This window comes from Petromyzon marinus, chromosome 53 (assembly GCF_048934315.1).
Source record: "Petromyzon marinus isolate PM22_M1 ecotype Great Lakes invasive population chromosome 53, UKy_Petmar_22M1.pri1.0, whole genome shotgun sequence".
NCBI classification, from domain to species: domain Eukaryota; kingdom Metazoa; phylum Chordata; class Hyperoartia; order Petromyzontiformes; family Petromyzontidae; genus Petromyzon; species Petromyzon marinus.
Window position 1 is genome coordinate 9,696,944 of NC_133719.1, and position 8,618 is coordinate 9,705,561.

Consider the following 8,618-nt stretch of genomic DNA (forward strand, 5'->3'; position numbering starts at 1 on the left):
TGTGATCAGAATTCCCGAACGGACCCTTCGATCTCGTGGCGTGGCGCGCGGTACAGCGCAATTGGAATAAGATTTGAGAAAGATAAATATATATTTGAAGATGTTGCCCAAGAAATAAATATATTTTACATCAAGTGAAAATACAATTCAAAACATGCCAGCGAACTGAGTGGACAAACCACTGAATGGTAACACAAGCATCTATCAAAAGAAAACATGCCTATCATGCAGGATGTCTGACAGTTCACCTTCAGTCATGCCACGCGTGCACAGATGTTTATTTTCATGTAAAACTAGACTTCCCCTTTCTCCTCTTACGATCGACTTCTCTCCCTGCTTTACACCTGACGTGGCTTTACAGCCTCGTATTTGTTTCTCTCCTCCTCCCCCATATCTTCCTCCCCCATACAAACTCCCACCGCCCCGGCATAGTTATAGCAACGCCAACCGATCTCGTTGTTAAATGCCTCTGCTTTACTACAACGCCTGCCCGCCCGCCCGCCAAGACCCTGTTTCATTATCTTTGGGAATGTTTCAGTATCGGTCATCCTCGCAGCAGCGGCTTTTGGCTAAACATTGAGCAAAGGCGGTGGTCCACCGCATCACGCGGCGCTTTCGGATGCACTTCTGCGGCCGTCTGGAACGCTCTGCCTCCCGATATTAGGAAGCCACTGAGAGCTACTTTTAAATCGTCATCGTCTAGATTGACAAACTCATTTCTTTGGAACTGATTTTTGTGTTTCAGTTTGATGTCCTCTCCCCGCATCTCCGATTAGCACGCTTGGCTATGTATGGTGCGAAAGAAGTTCAACATGCAAATCGTTGAATGCTATTATGCTCAGAAGCTTCACGAATCCAAATATTACTGTGCCATTCTGGAAATATATATGCATATATAATTAGCAATTATGTTGAACGAAAACTGCCTTGCAAATTAATATATCCAGTGACATTTATTGTACCAGAGCCCATATTGTCAAATTTGTCTGATATCCATGCCAACCACCCGGTGGCTTTGAACACCTGTAATCCAGCACTGTGGAGCAAAAGGTTTGGTGGATCGCCAACTCCCTTCCCCGAGGTGTTGGGCTGCCATACCCTGGCTTGCAAGCACAAGGTGGCATGGCAAAATGTGGACGAATATCATCTTCATCACTTCCAGAATCGATTACTGCAACAGCATCCTATACGGCACCTCAACCAAAACATTAAATAAACTCCAGTACATCCGGAACTCTGCTGCTCGTCTGCTCACTCACACCCGCACCGGTGACCACATTACCCCTGTCCTCCAGAACCTCCATTGGCTCCCGGTCCCACAACGAATTCAATTCAAAATCCTCCTCCTCACACATAAAGCCCTTCATAACCAGGCCCCTTCCTACCTCACTGACCTGCTCCACCGCCACAACCCATCCCGTAGCCTTCGCTCATCTGACGCCAACCTCCTGTCCTTGGCTGCACGCTGTCTCCTCTCTGACCAAGTTCTTCGGTATCCGTTCTTCGCCAGGTGGTTTTTGGCCTCCACCAGTTTCCATTGCCCTGGAGGCATCCACATCGGAGCAATTTTATTTGTAGGACATGGCCTAGCCATCGCAGTCTTTCTTGTTTTATCTCCTTTTGTGATGCTCCCGGGACTTCGGGTCCTCAAGTGCGATTCATGATTGGAAAAAATAATTTGGTCAAAATATACGGCATAGATATTTCTGAGGCATCCATTGTGGAAGGCCTCAACCATTGCGTTAGGCCTCAACCATTGCGTTGTCTGCTTTCACAACCCTCCAGCATTCAGAGCCACTCGTCACAAATTGTCTGAAAACATGTTGAAATAAAACATGTTAAAGTCATCAAAAGAATTACAACACAATGTAGCACTACCCTCCTGAAACAAAGTCATTGGAGGCCCTCTTCCCCATGTGTTCTTGGACTCTTTTTCTGGCTCTCATGTAAACATAAATCACTTATTATAATTGATTCTAATACTGCGGGTAGATTGTTGTGGTTTTGCTGTATATCTCTCTGGTGGGATTTCGGGTTGTACCCGCGGGGTGTTTGGCACGACGCCGTACAATTCATTATATTAACCATGGATCGGTGCTTCCTGTTGTCTGTGATCATACATGGATAAGACGAGCCAGGAATGGTTTTGCGTCATTCAGCCCCCCCCCCCCGCCCCCATTAATATAATGATGGCTCGAGTGGAAGCTCACAATTGGAAGGTTACGAGTTCAAATCCCGGTTGGGGCTTGCCTCTTCCAATCATCGTCATCATCATCCCCCCCCGCGTCGATAAAACTCGTTCCACTTGGTGGAGAAGTGTGAAAAGGCTCACTCACCCCTGCTATAGGGATAAGGAATTTTCCACCCAGTGCCTTCAGAGTTATATATAATATAATATGAAAGATGAGCACTTACCCCGTGCTCAAATGGAAGGTGAAAAACACCGTGGCATTTTTAGGGGGGCGAATTAGGCGTTGGAGATGTTTATTTTATTTGGGTTGTATTGGGAGGGGCAGGGATTTCCATCCTGAGTTCCTGCACCACCGCCAACAGCCGCCTTGAACCGCGATTGAGACCGCATTGTGCTGCGTGTTAGGTTTTCACAGCTCAATTATGGCACCTCTCAGCCTGCCCTAGGGAGAAGGCGTGTGTCCCAGGAATATTCCGTGTGAGATGTTCAACTCTTCACAGCAACGACTCTCAATAGCCTACTTTCTGCACAGCGTTGCCAACTCAAGCGATTGTGTCGTCAGATTTCAAGACTTTGTGGGTTTTCTCCACAGCGACAAGATATTGCCTCACACAAACATCGTGTGAACATAGGAGCGGTTCCCGGTGTGCATTGAGGATCCTGTACAAGTTTATTATGTTTAATGTCTAATCAATTTAGCCGGGCCGTGGTGGCCACGCATGTGGCCTGTAATCCAGAACTGTGGAGGCGGCAAGGGTTGGTGGAACACTGCACAAATGTTGTGAGGCTCCCTTCCCTTAAGCATTTAGGAGTTTCCCTACCCTGGTAGAACGGCAAATATATGGACTCTATCTGCTCCATCTGTATGGGATACAGTGTTTCCCCCTCGCATACATCGGTGTTCTATGGTTTTCTCCCACATGTAGACTCATTCATTTGTCCAATAACACCTTAATATAGAGAGGGCCACAGAGCGTGGGCAATTGCTGGCGTCAGCTCATCGCTTTGCTGTGGTTCCTCGTGCCTATGGCTCGCCTCTCTTTCTCCGAGAGTCAGCGCGTATCGTGCGACGCTGCGTTACGAGTTGAATACATTATTATTATTGCTTTCCGGTGAAATTTTTATTCATTTGTAGGGTCTGACTAGCGACTCCTAAAAAGTTTGAGCTTTGTATTGAAGCTTCCCGCTTTACGGAGATTTCACAAACGGCGCTTTTGTGCACTTCGTGCCGTCAATGAACCCAGACCGGAGATTTTATCTCCATGGGAAGGGGCCCACCACAGGTAAAGGCAGAGCCTTGTTCGCAATAAAACCCAGGAGGCAACATTGCTTTTCAATTTAGATCTCAAAAAGCACAAATTCTACCCCTAAATTTTACCTTTAACCGCTGTGTGCTGGTAAAAATATATATAATTGGAGGTGGAAGCGTATGTGAGGGAAGGCCATAACCCTGCGATTTGGTGATATGGGTGATGTGATGTGAGAAAAGACATACTGTATATGTGTGGCGTATACGGATCGTGCTAATTTATCGGCAGCATGTTCACCTCTTGTTGCTGAGGTTCATGGGTTCGAATTAAGTGGCGGCGGTGCTGGTTTTGTATGTATGTTGAACTTCTTTCGCACCATACGTAGCCAACCGTGCTAATTGGAGGTGCGGGGGAAGGACAAGCAGCTATACACAAGAAAGCGTTGTTATTTTCGTTGTGTATTAACTATTAAAAAATATATTTGATCAGGTAAGGCCCAATGAGCTGTGTAGCTCTCTTTCAGAAGCCATCTGGCCACAAATGATAGCTCAACGAAGTGGCTTATCACGTGGAAATGTACAGCAGCCAAACGCTCTAAACACGTGATGTTGATTCTAAACGTGGAGGGAAAAAAATCGGAAGAGCTGGAGAAAAAAATCCACGCGACCACGGGGGGAGAGAAAGCCACGCAATCTCAAAATATACACAGCAGGCGTCAGGGTCGGTATCGAACCCACGAGCTCCTGCACACCAGGCGAGGTAGTGAACATCTGGCCACGGTGGAGCCGCCTGCTTCACGGTGGACATTAAAGGTGCGCTGACGTTCGTTCAAAACGAGGAGGCCATCGTGTGCCCACGCCAGAGATCGACGAGTTTTCCCGAATGTCAAAAAATTACCCCGCAGGTGACCCTCTTGAGAATTGTACACTCTCCCCCCCCCCCCCCCTGCAGCCGATCTCTCAGATCTTACAAGTGCTGCCGCGAGGTCCACTTTCTGCCCCTCCTCTCTCTCCCCCCCACCTCCTCTCTCTCTCCCCCCCACCTCCTCTCTCTCCCCCCCCCCTCCCCCTCCCACCTCCTCTCTCTCCCCCCCCCCACCTCCTCTCTCTCCCCCCCCCCCACCTCCTCTCTCTCCCCCCCCCACCTCCTCTCTCTCCCCCCCCCCTCCCTCTCTCTCCCCCCCCCACCTCCTCTCTCTCCCCCCCCCACCTCCTCTCTCTCCCCCCCCCACCTCCTCTCTCTCCCCCCCCCACCTCCTCTCTCTCCCCCCCCCACCTCCTCTCTCTCCCCCCCCACCTCCTCTCTCTCCCCCCCCACCTCCTCTCTCTCCCCCCCCACCTCCTCTCTCTCCCCCCCCACCTCCTCTCTCTCCCCCCCCACCTCCTCTCTCTCCCCCCCCACCTCCTCTCTCTCCCCCCCCACCTCCTCTCTCTCCCCCCCCACCTCCTCTCTCTCCCCCCCCACCTCCTCTCTCTCCCCCCCCACCTCCTCTCTCTCCCCCCCCACCTCCTCTCTCTCCCCCCCCACCTCCTCTCTCTCCCCCCCCACCTCCTCTCTCTCCCCCCCCACCTCCTCTCTCTCCCCCCCCACCTCCTCTCTCTCCCCCCCCACCTCCTCTCTCTCCCCCCCCACCTCCTCTCTCTCCCCCCCCACCTCCTCTCTCTCCCCCCCCACCTCCTCTCTCTCCCCCCCCACCTCCTCTCTCTCCCCCCCCACCTCCTCTCTCTCCCCCCCCACCTCCTCTCTCTCCCCCCCCACCTCCTCTCTCTCCCCCCCCACCTCCTCTCTCTCCCCCCCCACCTCCTTTCTCTCCCCCCCCACCTCCTCTCTCTCCCCCCCCACCTCCTCTCTCTCCCCCCCCACCTCCTCTCTCTCCCCCCCCACCTCCTCTCTCTCCCCCCCCACCTCCTCTCTCTCCCCCCCCACCTCCTCTCTCTCCCCCCCCACCTCCTCTCTCTCCCCCCCCACCTCCTCTCTCTCCCCCCCCACCTCCTCTCTCCCCCCCCCCCCACTACTGCCGAGGCCTGTATAACCTCGTGCCACGGCAGATCTCTCGCCTACTTCATCAGTTTGTTTTCTTGCTGTGGTTGTCCCACCTGATGACGATTGCTTGTCGTGATCTATTATTTTTCTACCAACGTGACTTTACCGAAGGAACCAAAGAGTATGGATTCCTGCAGTCACGAAAGCTTCAAATCAAGATTGAATATAGCAGTCTCCTGCAAAAAGAAAAACTCGAATAGGAACCTCCTGAAAAGACAGTCATGAGATTCGATTAGGCTTTCCTGTGTAAACAAACATAATAATTACGATAACAATAAGAATAAATTTTGATTTAAAGCTTTCGTGACTGCAGTAATTCATATTCTTAGTTCTTTCAGTAAAGTCGCGTTGAAGGGAAACAACAAAATAATAAAATATATATAAAACAATAAAAATTCTCACGACGTTTCGACCATAACACAAACGGTCGTCTTCAGGTGTGTCGGTTTGCATACATTTATTTATTTTTAAACGGTGTATTTATTTATTTTAAAAAAAACGTTAGCGCCATGCGCAGCGATTTGGCAGTTTATTTAGACGGACTAGTCCATCTATGTTCTGAAAAGAGGAGGGGGGAGACGATTTTTTTTTTTTAATGTATGCTGTCTGAAAGCCACTGTAAGCGTGAACAATCAATTAAGACCTGAAATGGTTTATCAAATCTTTCCAATGATTGCTAAGCCAGAATCCATCTTCTCGGTTGAAATTGTCTTTGTGCTTGTATATGTGGATTCGGGTCACTCGCATCCCGCTGCCGACTCACAATCTCTTATCTGTGCAAAAGCACGGTTAATAGGAAGCATCGATCTGCACGAGTTTGCGTGGATCGATCAGGTTGTGCGTGGATAAAAGGTGGGGTGGGATAATAGGGGTACGGATAACAGGGGTTTGTCTCTGTGCTGGATGTGTTGGCACACGCCTGTGACCACACGACTTTACAGGCGGGAACGTGGACGGTGCTCGGGGCATTTGCACGGAAAACCACCGCCCCCCCCCGCCCCCTCCACCACCACGACCTGCAGGGGCAGTACAGCAAGTCGGACGATGAATGTATCTATGCGGAGTTATAGTGGGTTTGGGTGGTGCAGGAGGGAGGGAGGTTGCAGATCCCTGGGGAAGAAAACCCAAAACATCCCGACCACGATTCCCTCCGGGGGGAAAAAAAAGTTTCGAGACTTCCCGAGACCTTCGCGAGTGCGGTTTGTTTTGTCATTATTTTTATTACGATTAATAATTGTACATATTGTATTTGTGAAACATTCTGAACGCCAGCTGGCTCAACATAACCCTGCACTGAACCGGAGAAAATCCCTCCGGGGGGGGGGGGGGGCAAAACTTGCACACAGGTCAAAGCTCGGCATATGGATGATGATGATGATGGGGACCGGTGGTGGTGGTGGTGATGATTATGATGACGACAAATAGGACATACAAATTCAAAAACCCCCGACGGTGCGCTCAACACGGTTGGAACAACTGTTCGCCGCGTCTCACTGAGCCGCGAGCGTCAAGCCTCAATGAGAACCACAGCACCACAGCGTCCGATTGGCAAATACCTTCAAAAACAACGACTGGCGTGTAGTAGCTCTTTTCGCGGGCACGCTGCGTATCTGTCCAACGGTGTAAAAGCTGGACACGATGTTCCGATGTTTCGCTCCGCATGCCGGGAGCCCCTTTTCTCAGGAACCTATTCAAGAAATTCCAGCTCCCGTCGTGCCGAACGACGCCGGGCGGCACAACCCCCGACAACGCATCGATGGAGAGGCGATAAAAAGACCTCGACGGGAAGGTGAACAATTCCACAGCGATAAACCCTTACGCAGGTGCCTAAACTGTGCGCGTGGCTCCGGTTTTACTAATTACACCCCACTGCCGGCTACGGCCAACACTTAATTAAGCAGTACACGTGCCAATCAGCGCTTGTTACTAAGGCGCGCGCGAGCGCACGTGCAGAGAGCTAAACGGCCATTTAACCCCTCTTCACCCGCCATCTCGTCTTTATTTCCCACCAGTCGACTCGTTAGAGAAATAACGAACGGTTTCCCATTAAAAAAAAAACCCCCACAGGGGCGCGAAGGTGGCCAGGATCGCTGAGCCATCTCCCTGCTAAGCACCTGGGTTCGAATCCAGGCAGCTGTCTGTTATTAAACCATCGCGCCAACTCCAGCCGTGCTCGCAAGAGCAGCCGTCTGGAACGCTCTTCCTCCTGATATGAGGAAGCCACTGGTTGCTATGAACTTTAAAATCATCTCGATTAAAAAACTTAGTTCTTGAGAACTGCATTTTGCGTTCAGTTTGCTTTACCCTCGCACCTCCAATTAGCGCGGTTGGCTACGTACGGTGTGAAAGAAGTTCAACATACAAGCCGCCGTGCTCTCAAATGCAGTGAGTTGATAGTTTCAGCCTGGTCACCAATGACCGCACACGCAAAAAAATAAATCCTTGAAATTAAATTTGTTTATGCATTTAAATCTGGCTACATTCCAGCTGCATGAATTCAAATATTGGTTTGAAGTATCATGTGATGAACATTACTCTCATATGCAGAGCGGGTGGGAAAGTGACGCCCTCTGTTGTGCGAAACCGGAGGTCACTTGATGGGATCTCAGAAAGGTAGTTCAGAGATTTCCGTCTCTCACCAACACCTGCACGACCCTCCAAGAGCTCGTCCGAGAACCCAGAAAGCAATCTGGGATCGCCGCGCGAGAGAATTCGATATAACAGGGGGGGGGGGTCAACTGCTTTCCGCACCACCGATGGGCGCGGTTGGCTGCGTAGAGTGCGAAAGAAGCTCAACATACATGCAGCTGGAAACCGCTGACGGACGCCGTGGAGTTCCGCCAAGGTTCCTACGAAAATCCTCAGAGAGGGCCTCAGCGCTCTGCTCCCGCACGGCTTTGCTCTGCCAATAAAAAAAGAGAGTGGTTGGGTGGCCTCCACCGACATCTTCAGACCAGCGACCCGCGGTCGCTGTGCATGCCTCTTCCACAAGTGGGACACTGAAGATGACAGCCCCCCCCCCCCTCGCTCCCTACCGCGCAGTGGATGTGGTCACTGGCGGAGCCAGTGGGGGAGGGGGTGGGGTGGCACGTGCCCCCCCCCCCCAAATGATCCGATCGAAACCCCTAATTTCG

General features: G+C 51.0%; 1 long non-coding RNA gene across 1 annotated transcript in view; it reads right to left on the reverse strand.

The window, feature by feature from the left end:
• Positions 1 to 7,697, reverse strand: part of LOC142905413 (uncharacterized) — a 106,667-nt gene extending 98,970 nt beyond the window's left edge. The window contains exon 1 of the long non-coding RNA XR_012929579.1: positions 7,041 to 7,697. This is a non-coding gene — a long non-coding RNA (uncharacterized LOC142905413). The remainder of the gene's footprint in view (positions 1 to 7,040) is intronic.
• Positions 7,698 to 8,618: the final 921 nt, after the last annotated feature.